This window comes from Xenopus laevis, chromosome 8L (assembly GCF_017654675.1).
Source record: "Xenopus laevis strain J_2021 chromosome 8L, Xenopus_laevis_v10.1, whole genome shotgun sequence".
In the NCBI taxonomy this organism is placed as follows: Eukaryota; Metazoa; Chordata; class Amphibia; order Anura; family Pipidae; genus Xenopus; species Xenopus laevis.
The window spans coordinates 613,686-629,710 of NC_054385.1; the positions used below are offsets into that span (position 1 = coordinate 613,686).

The window sequence follows — 16,025 nt, forward strand, 5'->3', positions numbered from 1 at the left end:
CTGCTGTTACACATGCAAGTAGTGGAGGGCCAATAATGGAAGCCAGTGTTGATCACCCCCTCTCTTTTTAAACCACACCCATGTCATTTTAAGACATACCCTTAAATCCATATACCCCTTCACCCCCAGCACATAATTAAACACCTTAGGGGCCGCTAACACTAATTTATTTTAAATGCTAACAAACCCTCAGAACAAATACCAGGCTAATGTTCCACAGACAGAGCATGTCACAGACACACACACACACACACACAGAGCATATCACACACACACACAGAGCATGTCACACACACACAGAGCATGTCACACACACACACACACACACAGAGCATGTCACACACACAGACAGAGCATGTCACACACACACAGAGCATGTCACACACACACACACACACACACAGACAGAGCATGTCACACACACACACACACAGAGCATGTCACACACACACACAGAGCATGTCACACACACACACAGAGCATGTCACACACACACAGAGCATGTCACACACACACACACACACACAGAGCATATCACACACACACACAGAGCATGTCACACACACACACAGAGCATGTCACACACACACAGAGCATGTCACACACACACACACACACACAGAGCATGTCACACACACAGACAGAGCATGTCACACACACACAGAGCATGTCACACACACACACACACACACAGACAGAGCATGTCACACACACACACACACAGAGCATGTCACACACACACAGAGCATGTCACACACACACACACACACACACAGAGCATGTCACACACACACAGAGCATGTTACACACACACAGACAGACAGAGCATGTCACACACACACAGACAGAGCATGTCACAGACACACAGACAGAGCATGTCACACACACACAGACACACAGACAGACAGAGCATGTCACACACACACAGAGCATGTCACACACACACAGACAGAGCATGTCACACACACACAGACAGAGCATGTCACACACACACACAGAGCATGTCACACACACACACACAGAGCATGTCACACACACACACACACACACACAGAGCATGTCACACACACACACACACACACAGAGCATGTCACACACACACACACACAGAGCATGTCACACACACACACACAGAGCATGTCACACACACAGACAGAGCATGTCACACACACAGAGCATGTCACACACACACACACACAGAGCATGTCACACACACACACACACACACACAGAGCATGTCACACACACACAGACAGACAGAGCATGTCACACACACACAGACAGAGCATGTCACACACACACAGACAAAGCATGTCACACACACACAGACAGAGCATGTCACACACACACACAGACAGAGCATGTCACACACACACAGACAGAGCATGTCACACACACACAGACAGAGCATGTCACACACACACAGACAGAGCATGTCACACACACACACAGACAGAGCATGTCACAGACACACAGACAGACAGAGCATATCACACACAGGGAACATAGGGAAGGCAGAACAGAGCAAGAGACAATGAAAACTGCCAGGAGCAGTCTAATATGTACTACATACAGTGACACAGTGCTGGGGCCCCATTAGCATTTTGTATAAAGTGTGAACAGGTGAACAATGTGGCAGTTTCAATCTGGGTCTCAGGTAGAACAGTACAGGATTTTAGGGGAGTGAACAATAGAGGTGTCACAAGTGTGAACAATGCAGGGGGATCACAGGTGTGAACAATACAAGGTATGTTTAAACAATACAGGGGCCAGTTCATCTCTGTAGTGAAACCATTTAAATCTTACACATGGTAAGCAGACACAGCAGGTAGGTGGGGGAGCCACACAAAGGGGGGGGGGTCGCCAGTTGGACAGCCCTGTCCTAGGCAAACATAACCTGTGATGATCCATCTGAGGTCTAGCTTCTGTGCATAAGGTGCATTGTGAGGCCTATTTATCTGGTCCCTTGCTTTGTTGAACTGTAGGATATCTCTTCCAAGAAGAAGCATAATCTGGGCCTTGGGGTTGAGTTCAGGGATTAAGTGCATTGTATGTTTTAAATGCACATGGTGCATAGCCAGATCTGGTGTAAGAATTTCAGATCTATTATCAGGAACACGATTGCATTCGATCACAGTTGGCAAGGGCAAGCATATTTGTCCATATGGACTCCACTTGATAGTCACAGTATGGGGTGCTTGGGCCTTTGATATTGAATACATCAAAGAAAGATGGACAGGCTGCAGATCTGTTGTTCTGATCATCCATGATTGCATAAAGCTTAATGGCGTTATCATAGGAGCCTATGGCTCCTTTGCAGACTTTTGTGCATTGTGAAGTGGGCTCTGGTTTGGTTGTAGCAGTGTCATCTTCCTCCCTGTCAAGCTCACATGGACTTTATCTTGGTGTAAGATACAGTCCATAGGGCTGGCCCAAGGTGTAAAGCTGTGTTGTCATGTGTGCTGTCACATTCTGTGCATTTTACACTGACCTTACAGTCCTTGGCAAGATGAGATATAGTTGAGCAGCACTTGCAGCAGATGTTGCTTTCCTTTAAGAAGGCTTTGCGTCCACTATGGGCTTTTCTCTGAAGGCTCTGCATTTCAGAAGGGAGTGAGGCTTCCGTTGTAGGGGACACTGCTTACCAGGGTCTTTGTTCTTTGTCTCCTGGTGAGAGATGTCAACTGACCTGTAGGAAGAATCTGCAGAGAAAACATTTGTTTTGTGAATTGTTACTGCTATTTTGCAAGCGTTAGGTACTGAAAGGGTAGAACGTGGTAGAGTGATATCAAAACTGGCATCTTAGCTTGTCGGTATACAAAGTCTACAAATACGGTGAAGGGAGAAAATGGAACATCGTGCACCTCTTTGTATTGTGACCCATGTGCCATCCACTGCTCTTGTAAATTGTAGGGCAATTTTTGCACTATGGGGTTAACACCTCTGGCTGTGTCAAGGAATGCAAGCCCTGGTAAATCCCCTTCGGCTTTGGCTACTTGTAGTTCCATTAACAAGTCCCTTAGTTCCCTAAGTTTTTGGTAACCTTTATTAGATAGTTTAGGGATGTCACTGATTCTTTTAAAAAGTGTATTTGCTACTACCTCTCCCGAGCCATAGTAGTCGTTAAGTATGTCGTTAAGTATGTGCCAGATCATTCAGAGACCAGTCTCTTGGTGATTTATGTTGTGTACCCTGATCCCTTTGGCATGCTCTGCAGACTCAGTTTGTAGGTATTTGAGTAGGAGGTCTAACTTTATAAGTCCTTTTGTGACTAACTTGCTTCATACAAGGAACTTGGCAAAGACCATTGTGGCCTGGTTGGCACCAGGATAGGTAGTTAGATGAGTGTATTAGTGAGAATGTGGTGCATAGTCATACCTGTCTGGAGGTTCTCCTTCCAGCTGCTTTGTGACATACCTCTTTATCATAGCAGAGGGGGCAGTTGTGGGGATACCCCTAGGCTTGGATAGTTGGCTGGTGTGGTGACTGTATGCAGGTTCACTTTGCTCAGCATTGCCCTTTTGGTGCAGTTGTGACTTGCTGTTGGCGTGTGGAGGTGTATGGCATCCTTGGTTTGGCTATGGGGTAGCGTGTTGACCTGTTCCTTGTGCTAAAACACCATTTGGAGTGCTGCTAGACTTATGCAGACGTACACTGGGTCTTGGGGCTCAACCTTCAGATCAGGCACCCTGCTGTGTTTTGCGTTGTCAGGGTATGTGATTGTCTCCTCAGCAGCTTCCCTATCTATGCCCAGATTTTTTAGAGATGCTTCTAAGCGTGAGCTCTTCACTTTCATTTCTCTATTTTTGCTTCCATCTCCTTTTCAGCAAAGAAGGCCCGTGCCTTAGCCACTTCTGTAACAAAGGAGCACTGAGAGGAACCAGCAATTTGTCATCTAGTCAGGTCCGGATTTGTTGAGAGGCCACCAAGGCCCAAGTATAGGGCAGCAGGATCTGCCGAGATACAATCGTTTTTAAAATTTCCTGTGCACCCATCCTCATTGCTCCTGTCCTGATTATGCAAATGTGTGCGAATAAAGGGGAGGGGATGGGGGCGACAAATGGCAGCCGGCCTAGGGGTGCCCTGGATCTAGTTGTTAATGAAGGTGACATTATGTGACAGTGGATTAGCCTTTAGCCTGCTGTAGCTGTTGTGACTTCTCTTGGCTACTGTCACTTAGTAGCAGTGGCTGAATGTGGATCGCTGTCCTAGAATCTTGCCTGTGCAGTGTGATTTGCTCTGACTTTGTTTCACTGTGCATGCAGTAAAGCTACAGTTTGATCCACCTGCTTGATAACCATTGTTTTACTGTTCTGTCCTCACTACCTGTTACCCTGGGGTCGTGTGTAGCTTGACATGCAGCTAAACTCCTTCCTTCCTCAATCCACTGGCACCAGATTAGAAAGCTTTAGTTTTCAATAACAAGGGGAAGGTGTGAAACTGGGGAACAGAAAAATGACAGTGTTTAGTGAAACTATACAATATATATCATAACACAAGTACATAGACAGTGTGGAAAATAGCCGTATAATGCATAAAGGATGAGAGGCATCTGGATGCAAGTAAAGCCTAGAAGCCTGGGTATACAGCAGGACTATGAGGTGGCTGCACAAACATAACAAGTTATAAAACGTGTATAAAATGACAAAATAAGAAAATAATGGTATGGATTTATAAAGCAGGCTTTGTAGATCATTAACACCTAACAAGAATACTACCACAAGGCTGGATGGGGTAGGATTACTGCACATGATGTTGGGCAGTGACCAGTATAAAGATGGCAGCTACACTGATCATTTCCTGCTGTTACACATGGTCACATGGTAAAGGTACAGGAAGCAAAGAAAGTCATTTTTATAGCAATGCACATAAACCACTGACTAAACCACTAGGTGGTGCAAACAAACAATAAAATGATGCTGGAGGCAAAACATATATCATTATCATATCTATTCAGCACTTATAAGAGAAAAGACAGACAAACAAGGCTGGATTCAAGATCCCACCCCAGAGCTCATAGCCCTAACGCACTAGGACACGTTCACTAACCCCTATCCCTTATTTATATGGTATCGACCCAACACTCCAAACACAAAGAAGAAGGAGCAAACACTGCCAACCATGGCGTCTGTGAGCTGCTCACATATGTTACAGCAAGAAAACAAGCGACTTCTCCAGCCTTCAGCTTGGGTTGCTCCTGGTGGCACCACAGTCAGGAAAATCCCAGCTCTACGTGGCACAGTTGGGAATATTTTTGGCCTGGAAATGATTGCTCCCTTACAGAAGAACCCACATGTTAGTCATCCATAAAAAAGCTGAATGTGTGGCAATGGAGAGCCATGAGCAGAGAGTCACTGAGAGGATGGCTTTAAAGGGGCCTCCAGAGAGGCTGCTCTGTATGTTTCAATCTGCAAGTGCTGGATTCCCTCCTATAACAACATCTGCAATTACAGCAGGACGGGGCAGAATATGTGCAAGAGGAGCAGAGAGACCCACCACTGGATTGTAAGCTCTTCACACTAGTTCTTCAAAAAATATTATTCCTGTGAAGCACTGATTAATGATTATTTGACTTTTTGACTGTTGCTCACACCAGATATATATATTTAGGTAAATATGATTGGGGTTATGATTAATGGCTTACATGGTACATATTTTAACTTAGAGGGGTGTTTCACCTTTAAAGCGATACTTATACATTCCTATAAAAATCATAGGAACATGTTCATATCAATGAAGAGATGCTGCACGCCAAATATTTGCAACCAAAGGTCACGCCCAGCCCAGAGAACCTTAGTGAATCCGACCCTCCGACACAGCTAAGGGATCTTCTGCGGTTGGTTCGGTCACGCTGGGGCTGGGGGCGGGTGATCCTTCCATAGGCTGGAGCCCTGATTTCAGACATAGGGATCCAATCATTGGACCCTAGGGCCCACAATCGGATCAGCCCAATATCGCCCATTCAAGGTGGGTTTACCAGGGCAAGATACACTCATTGGGCAACCTCTCCAAACACGCAGATATCACAGGTATCGACTAGTGACTGAGTCTCACCAGAAGTTCCAGCTCAAGTTTTAGATCAAATGTTACTACTTATTAACAGTGAAAAAGGGACCCTATTACCTTACTCTCTACCCCCCAGAAATATTTGCAAGCAACAACATGTACAATCATTAGCGTATACTCATGACTCCCAGATCAGTGTATTTCAGCCAGTGGAGAAACACTTGATACCCCTCTGTGCCACCTGAACTATTGCCACATTGCAAGAAAATAGGTCTGAGTATTTTGAAACCAACTGTCACCTGTGATGTAATTGTGGGGATAGTCGCCCGCATTTGTACTACCAACAGTGTAGGAAATTGGCATCTTGGTTTTGTTTTCAGGGTAAAATGAGGTATTGTTGAGGCAGAACGGAGGCACGGGCAAAAAAATCACTGGGGCTCATGAAGGGGGAGGTTGACATATTTGAATATGCAAGAAGGAAAGTGGCAGTAAGGTGCGGTGTATGGAGGAAGGGGGCCACCATCCTGAGGTTGGCTAATGCAAGCATAAGGTGCTGTTAAACACATTCCGCTGGAACTTTACAAATTGGAGTCTGTATAAGCCTTATCTTTACTTGACTTATATCCAACCAGCACCGGGAGCATGTGTGGCCAATACATCATTGAGTAATATGGAGAGCAGAACTGCAGAATTGCACTATAGCGATTGCTATCCCGTCCAACATCTAACGGGACTGAACAGTTTGTTTCTGCCTTATGCACATGTTTGATCACGGGCCATTACACTTCAACTCCACGAATGATGCTTCAAATAGCACACTAGACAACACCAGCACCAGTAAGATTGCTTTGGATGACATTTAACCTGACCTCAGCCGCTGAATATATCTTACGGAACACGCTACATTCATTATTGTGCACCACAAGGAATTTACAACTTGGGAATTAACCCCTGCACACTAACATCGGACTAACTGGATTCACGTTGGCTTACTAACTTTGTTATGCTCATTAAAAAAGTGGCTATTATGCTCACTAACACATTGTAGCATGAATTTTAGCGAGCTACCAACACAGCGTTAAGTTCAAGTCCACACCATTCACTTCTCTTACATCTGGTTTCATTTATTAGGTGGTGTAGTCTAGGAACCTCAAAAAAGGGGAGGGGGATCCCTCCTTTCAGATGCAGTACTGCTTGTTTTTAACATGATTTTATATATATTTTCATGGCATGGTTGTGAATAAATATTGCCTTTTCATACTATATTGATTTATCTGTTGTCATATTGCATTACCCAGCAGCAGGAGTCTTTGGGGGTTAAGTCCCAATTTTGGCCTATTTATATTTCATTAATTGTTTGAGGACACCCCAGCCACTCCAGATCCTGGTTACTTCTTAATTGAATTTGCTCTGCTTGAGTTTCAGGTAGTTGGTAAAGTGGCAGTAAGCTGTCAGGGGGATAACAGTTTTTCTGTAGTCACAGGAGGTAAAAGCGTTTTTCTTCCACAAGAACGAGCACCAGTAAAAAGCTTTGACACAGGAACCAAAAGAAATTCCTTTCGAGATAGGAAGTTCCCCAGAGAGAGACGTCAATTTAGAGACGCAAGACAAAACAAAGAACAATTATTGGAGAGGAGGTCAAAGTTCAATTGTCAAGACACAAGGAAACAGGATTAATCCAAAAAGCGGTACTGAGGTCGAGGCCAATACCCAGAAGATTAGAAAAATTTGTAGGAGTCTGGACAAAGTCAGTAAAAGTTCAATGGGTAATCCAAATGTTGAGAAGAGGATATCTTTTGGAACTTGAGACTTATCCAAAGTACAGTTTGTTCCAATTATCAAGAATTCCTGGTCAGACAGACAAATGAAAAGTACTAATAAGTTACATTCGGCAAATGTTACAGGATGCAGCCATAATTGCGGTACCACAAGAAGACAGAGGGAAAGGTGTTTACACAAAACTTTTTTTACTGAAAAAGAAGACAGGAGACTTACGCCCAGTGTTGGATTTGAGACCAATAAACTCATTTTTAAAGATAGAGAGATTGAAAATGGAATCGATCCAATCTATAATTGCACAGATAGAACAAGGAGACTGGATGCTGTCATTAGACCTCAAGGACACATATCTCCACATACCAGTGGCTCAGAGACATCAAAAGTTTCTAAGATTTGCGATGGAACAAGACATGCATTACCAGTTCACATGTTTACCATTTGGTCTAGCAACATCACCTCGGGTGTTCACGAAGGTTTTGCAAACACTAATTGCAGAAATAAGAAAAACAGGAATCCAAATGTATCACTATTTGGACGACATACTCTTAAAGGCCAGAGAGCCGAAAGTTTTACACAAACACAGAGAGTTTGTGATACAGTTTCTTTGCGAACACGGATGGGAGATAAATCAGCAGAAGAGTCAATTTGTTCCAACACAAGATCTGATTTATTTAGGAGCAAGGTTTCTAACGAAACAAATGGTGGTTACATTGCCAGTACAAAAGAAGGAGAAAATAAAAGCCACACTAAATCAATTACTGAAGAAATCTACAAGAACGGCCAGAGAGATGGGCAAGATGGCACATAAGACCATTGCAACAGTGCTTCCTACGACAGTGGGAGAGACCAGAGGCAGATTGGGAATAGAAAATAATCTTGACACAAGAAGTAAAACAAGAATTGAATTTGGACAGAGGGGTATCTCTCAATCAAACACGTTGGACGATGTTAACGACAGATTCCAGTCCTCAGGGCTGGGGAGCCCACGTGAATCAATCCATTCTTCAAGGCACTTGGAGAAAAGAAGAACAAGTCTTGACAGCCAATGTGCTAGAACTCAGGGCAGTGTGGAGAGCGATGCAACAACTAGATCGCGGGTTAACAAGAACAGGCCTGTTCATAGGCGGAGGGTGCATTTTGTGTTTGGGAAGGCTAAAATTGACCACTCTCTAGCTGACTAAGGGCTCTTACACACGGCTGGTTTTTGGTGTGCTCCCCTGCGGCTGAACGGAAGAAAGTGCAACGCAGGGGAGTGCAGGAATAGACACACTCAATTATTGTGAATGGGGCTGTACTAGCAGGTATGACGCAGCATGTTGCGTTTCACCTGCATTCGGCACATACATGTGTCTGTGTGAGTACAGCCCCCGTCACAATAATTGCGTACGTCTAATCTTACGCTCCCCTGCAGCTGAACGGAAGAAAGCGGAACGCAGGGGAGCGCAGCAACAAACGCCTGCGTGTAAGAGCCCTTAATGCTAATGTCAGATATAGTATTAGATGCTGCTAAAAAAAATTAACCCTCGCAACTACCTTGTGCACATCCCACTGATTTCAATGAGAACCGTGCAGAAGGGCAGGTGAAAATGCTTTTCCAACCCAAAATGCTCAGGATGAGTTTACAGATGTTCCCCTTAATTCTGCTCATCCATGTTAGGCGACCTACTTTAAAAGGAAGGGGCTTTTTTTATTAATTTTTAATTTATTAATTTATAAATTGAAAATGTGCTGTAGACTAAAAATTGGTTGGTTTATTTTCATGGGTTTCGATGGAAGATTGAAGCATGTTGTCTTAGGTAGGTTAGCAAGTTTCACCTTTAAACTAAATTTTAGTATGATGTAAAGAGTGATAATCTGATTATTATTTGTGGTTTTTGAGTTATTTAGTTTCTTATTCAGCAGCTCTCCAGTTTGCAATTTCAGCAATCTGGTTGCTAGGGTCCAAATTACCATAGCAACCATGCACTTATTTGAATAAGAGACTGTATAATGGATAAAAGAGGATCTGAATAAAAATATGAGTAATAAAAAGTGGAAATAATAATTATCAGACGGGTTCAGTGAACCCCATTTGAAAGCTGGAAATAATCTGTTAATGCTTTTCAAAGTGGCTGGGATGATTTCTTGGACAGACAGACTATCAAAGGCTATTGTAATACTAAACTCTATAGTTAGTATAGATATGGGTATATATCATTTGTGTGAGTATATGGAGGGATCAGTGTGTACGTATGGATGCTGGGTTTCATTTGTCAGCAGGCATGAACTAGGATTCAAAATAGGCCTAATCACCAGCCCACTAAATAGTCACAGACTATGGCATTTTACAGCAGCCCTTTTGGCATTTGCCAGAAGCCACAGATTGTAAGTCTGGGTTTGACTTTAAGGTAGTGGATATTGACACTTTCAGTGGGTACTGGCACATCAGGTATTTAGGCAGGGTGCTAATACTGTAACATTGCCACAGAAACACTTGTTTATTTTTCAATATATACATAAACAAGCCTCTATACTTTCCCTTGTACAAAAAAAACAAAACATGTATTATCTATTCTGCACACTGCTCTTGTAGCCACATGTCCCCTTCTGCTCTCACTCTATTATCCTGCTTTTCATTTAATGTCACCATTATGCCTGTGTTAACCCTGTGTTTGCCAGACATGCAGTCTCGTGAGGACTCCAAACAAACCAGTTAAAAAAACTTTAAAAAAAAAACCTCAAGTGCTAAAAACAAAACAAAAACAAAACAAAAACCAAACACATAAACCCAAGCTCCTTTTTGACAGGAAAAGGGTTAAGCAGCCTCTAGAACATGTGCTGCTAATTGCAGTAAGAGATTTTTTTAACTTTTTTCTAGGTGCCAGCGAGGTTTGGGGAGGCTTAGCTTCCCCTAGCCTTATTGAAAGTCCACCCATGAAGGGGGAACTCAGAGTACAAATCTGTTAAGGGAATTACATCCCATCATGAATTGGGCAGAGACTCATTTGCAGGATTTAACAACCCTACACATCCCTGGGAGATGCAATCAGATAGTGGACTTTTTGAGTCGAAACTCCATTTGAACCAATAGAAACGGTGTCAGAAAAAAAAGTGACTTTCAGCGAAAGAACCGGATACAATTATACAGGCAGATAAGGTCTGTATGAGAACAGTGGCAGCATTTTTACCAAAGGTGGTATCAGAACAACATTTGAATAAAGAAATTGTGTTGCCAGCTTTTTTTCAGAATCCTGATTCGCAACAGCAAAAAGAATGGCATAATCTAGACACTGTTGGATGTCTAACGGTCTGTTTAAAGACAACGAATACGTGGAGAAAAACGAATAAATGATTTGTTATCCCTACAGGAAGTAGGAGAGGACAAGCAGCTGCAACCTCGACAATAAGTAGATGATTGTAAGCTGTATTTAAATGGCTTATGAAGAAAGTGTAAAATGCTTACCCAAAGGGGTGAAGGCACATTCCACAAGGGCAATCAGTGCTTCTTGGGCATTCCAGGCTGAAGTACCAATGGGGGAAGTATGTCAAGCAGCAACTTAGTGTCACGGCCGGCACCCAATACCAGAACAGGTGCCAAGTACCCTGGTCTCGGCTCGGCTTCACCAGTAGTGTGACCACCGTTGGGCTTCGGGAGGAGCCCTCAGCTTACTTGGGTGCCACCTGGACTTAACGAGGGGTACAAGGCGAGATGTTCTGGCTAGCAGAGGGGCACGGCAGGTAGATAGTCTTTTGGGCCGAAGGTCACGGTACAAATGCAGCAGGCAAGAGAATCGTCAGACAGGCAGGGTCGAGGCAGGCAGATATCGAGAATCGTCAGGCAGGCAAGGTTCAAACCGGGTAATCAAACAGATGGGGTCAGGCAGAAGAGTAGTCGAGATGCAGGCAAAGGTCAGGATTCGGATATCAGAATAGTCAGGAAAAGGCAGGGATCAAAACCAGAATAACAGATACAAGTTTCACAGGAACAGACAGCACAAGGCTTCAGGAACCACCAGAATCAAGATTCTATCACGGGCACTGGCTGGGAGTAAGAATGGGCCTTAAATACCTCCAAATTTCACGCCAAAACGTGCCCAATGCGCGCTGGCGTAATCGCGCCAGCGCGCCTATACCTTTAAGAGGTGCACAGGCGCGCCCTAGAGAACCAAGATGGCGCCGGCGCTGGAGGCCGGAACAGGAGCGCGGCGGCGTGGCGGCCGTCCACGCCACCGCACCACTAGACCACCAGGTAATTTTATTACATTACTCCCCCCTCTAGGGGGGGGCCACTGGACCCCCAGGCTTCCCAGGAAATTTTTTATGGAATTTCTTCCTGAGTTGATCAGCTTTGATATCATCGACTGAAACCCAGCCCTTCCATAGCCCTTCCACTTCATAAGATACTGGAGCTTACCCCGTACCAGACGAGAATCGAGGAACTCCTGGATCTCAAATTCAGGCTGACCTTCGACTAACACTGGGGGAGGAACAGGAATATGACGGACTTGAGTGGCTGGTTTTAGAAGAGAAACATGAAAAGAATTAGATATTTTAAACTCTGCAGGTAATTGGAGATGAACAGAAGAAGAATTGATTATTTCAGTTATTGGGTATGGACCAATAAACCTGGGCCCCAGTTTGAGAGAGGGGACCTTCAACTTAATATTTTTGGTAGATAGCCAAACAGAATCTCCCACCTTGTATTGAGGAGCCCCTCTACGAGATCTATCTGCAGCTTTCTTTTGAGCAGAGGAAGCTGCAGAAAGAGAATGATGAACTTGGGACCAAACTTTAGAAAAGTGATTGACTGAGGAATTAGCAGAGGGTACAGAGGAATCTAAACCAGAAAAAGAAAATACTTTTGGATGTAGCCCATTTACAATAAAGAAAGGAGACTCCCCAGAAGAGGAGTGAGTGGCATTATTGTAGGCAAACTCTGCCCAGGGCAACAATTCCGCCCAAGAGGACTGGTTATCAGATACATAACACCTGAGATATTGCTCCAGGGATTGATTCACTCTTTCCGTTTGTCCGTTGGTTTGGGGATGGTAAGCAGTTGAGAAGGATAAATCAATACCAACTAAAGAGCAGAAAGCTCTCCAAAACTTTGAGACAAACTGAACACCTCTGACAGACACAATGTTAACAGGAAACCCATGTAACCTGAAAATATGAGAGATAAACAGATCGGCTAAGGTTTTGGCAGAAGGGAGGTGTGGAAGGGAAACAAAATGGCTCATTTTACTAAACCTATCCACCACCACCCAAATTACATTTTTATCCTGAGAGGGAGGCAGATCTACAATGAAATCCATCGAAAGATGGGACCATGGCCTCTCAGGGATTGGTAACGGATTTAACAAACCTTGTGACAATTGACGAGAGGTTTTTGACCTTTGACAAATTGGACAAGAATTTACGAAAACCTTAGCATCCTGTTTAAAAGAAGGCCACCACACATGACGGGCTAACAAAGAAATAGTTTTGGCAATGCCAGGATGCCCAGCCATTTTGGAGTTATGAACCTCTTCGAGAACTTGTTCCCTCAGCTCCTCAGGCACAAACATTCTCCCAGCGGGAGAATCTGCTGGAGCAGAAGATTGGACAGGGGACAACAAGGTGGAGAGGTCAGAATCCAATGCGGCTACAATCAACTCCCTAGGAATGATGGGGATGCACTCACTCGAGTCAGAGGAGGTAGATTCAAAACTCCTAGAGAGTGCATCAGCTTTGGTGTTTTTAGATCCAGGCCTATATGTTAAAGAAAAATGAAACCTGGTGAAGAACAATGCCCATCTAGCTTGCCTATGGTTTAGCCGTGTGGCCGATTCTATGTAAAGCAGGTTTTTATTGTCTGTATATACGGTTACCATATGTTTAGCACCTTCAAGTAGATGCCGCCATTCCTCAAAGGCCCACTTGATAGCCAACAATTCCCTGTTCCCAATATCATAGTTTGCCTCCGCAGGTGAAAACTTCCTAGAGAAAAAGGCGCAGGGATGTAACTTGTTGGTAATCGGATGCCTTTGGGAAAGGACTGCCCCAGCACCCACTTCAGAGGCATCTACCTCCACAATGAATGGTAAAGCAGTATCTGGATGCTGCAAAATAGGGGCAGAACTGAACTCTTGTTTGAGGCGTTCAAAGGCTCGAACTGCTTCTGGGGGCCAAATACTAGGGTCAGCACCCTTTTTGGTCAAGTTAGTGATAGGGGCAACTACCAGGGAAAAATTCTTGATGAATTGGCGGTAATAATTTGCAAAACCAAGGAATCTTTGGGTTGCTCGTAAAGAAAGGGGTTGGGTCCACTCCAGGACTGCTCTCACCTTCCCTGGATCCATCTCAAGACCCCTGTTAGAAATGTTAAAACCCAAAAATTGAACAGAAGTAACTTCGAAAGTACACTTCTCAAGTTTTGCATACAGATTATTTTCTCTTAGACTACGTAAGACCTCACAAACATGATTCCTGTGTTCAACCAGATTAGAAGAGAAAATAAGAATGTCATCAAGATAGACCACTACGAATATCCCCAGCAGGTCCCGAAAGATGTCATTGACAAATTCCTGGAACACTGCGGGGGCGTTACAAATACCGAATGGCATTACCAAATACTTGTAGTGGCCATCCCTGGTGTTGAACGCTGTTTTCCACTCATCCCCTTCCCTGATTCGAATCAAGTTATAAGCCCCCCTAAGATCAAGCTTGGTAAAGACTTTTGCATTTTTAACTTGATCGAAAAGTTCAGAAATTAGAGGGAGAGGATAGCGATTTTTTATGGTGATCTTATTGAGCCCCCTATAATCAATACAGGGGCGAAGACCACCATCTTTTTTCCCAACGAAAAAGAAGCCCACCCCCGCAGGGGAACTAGATGGTCTGATGAAACCCCTTTCTAGGGGTTTCTCTTTTATATACTCTTTCATTGCCTGGGCTTTGGGCAATGAAAGAGGATAGGTTCTACCACGAGGAGGAGTTGACCCAGGGACCAGATCTATTGGGCAGTCATACTGCCGGTGTGGGGGTAAGGTTTCTGCTGCCTTTTTAGAGAAGACATCAGCGAATTCTGCATATGCAGCAGGTAACCCTTCAAGTGATGTAGTTGCAACTACAGAGGGAAAACATACCCCACCACACATAGTACCCCATTGAACCACCTCCCTTGAGACCCAGTCAATCAGAGGGTTATGTCTCTGGAGCCACGGTAACCCCAAAATAAGAGGAGAGGAAGCACCCTTTATGAGGTAAAAAGCTATCTCCTCACAATGCAAGTTATTAATACACATGGAAAGAGTTACCGTCTCCTTAGAGATTACACCTGACCCTAAGGGTCTTCTGTCCACTGCCATTATTCTCATGGGGGCACTTAGAGGAACTACAGGGATACAGAATTTAGCTGCAAAAGCAGTATCCAGAAAATGCGGACAGTTTAACAGAGCCCGTAGGCCAAGTTAGTTTAACTGGTAACAAAACTTTAGAGGAAGATTGGGGAGAGGAAACTCCTGCAACAAAATGGAGCTCCCCTTCTCCATTTAGGCTTCGGAGTTTCCCGGCCTCTTAGAACATTGGTTCAGAAAATGTCCCCTCTCACCACAGTACATACAGAGACCCATGGAACGCCTGCGTGCCTTTTCCTCAGGAGTTAGGTGGGATATGCCTAATTGCATAGGCTCCTCCTGAGGCAGAGGCACAAAGGGGTTAGGAGATTTTACATTGGCCACCACATTGGATCTTATATTGGTAACCCCAGAGAAGTTTGTACTCCTCTCACCCCTTCTCTCCCTTTGCCTTCTATCTACCTGGATGGCGAGGGACATGAGACCATCCAGGTTAGAAGGCAGGGGGTAATTAACCAGACTATCCTTTACAGAATCGGATAACCCCAACCGGAATTGACTCCTTAGAGCCAAATCATTCCACCCAGTTTCCACTGCCCACCGGCGGAATTCGGTGCAGTACACCTCCGCATCCCTTTTCCCTTGGCGTAACTTACGAATCGCGGTATCGGCAGATGATGCACGATCCGGGTCATCGTAAAGAATGGCCATGCTGTTAAAGAAGGTGTCTAGGGAATAATGAGCAGGGTCTGAAGAAGGCAGGCAGCCTAAGGGCCCAAATTTGGGGGTCACCCAAAAGCAGGGTCATTATGAACCTTACTTTCTCCTCATCAGATTGAAAAGAATGAGGAAAGAAACTAAGGTACAGCTTACAAGCCTCTATGTAAACAAAAAATTTAGTGCGATCCCCACTGAACCTTTCGG

General features: G+C 44.4%; 1 protein-coding gene across 1 annotated transcript in view; it reads right to left on the reverse strand.

Moving 5' to 3' along the window:
- LOC108698836 (vacuolar fusion protein MON1 homolog B) overlaps window positions 1-16,025 on the reverse strand; it is a 43,424-nt gene that overhangs the window by 2,069 nt on the left and 25,330 nt on the right. The window contains exon 8 of the mRNA XM_041572863.1: window positions 2,492-4,440. The gene's annotated coding sequence lies outside the window, so the exon portion shown is untranslated. The remainder of the gene's footprint in view (window positions 1-2,491; window positions 4,441-16,025) is intronic.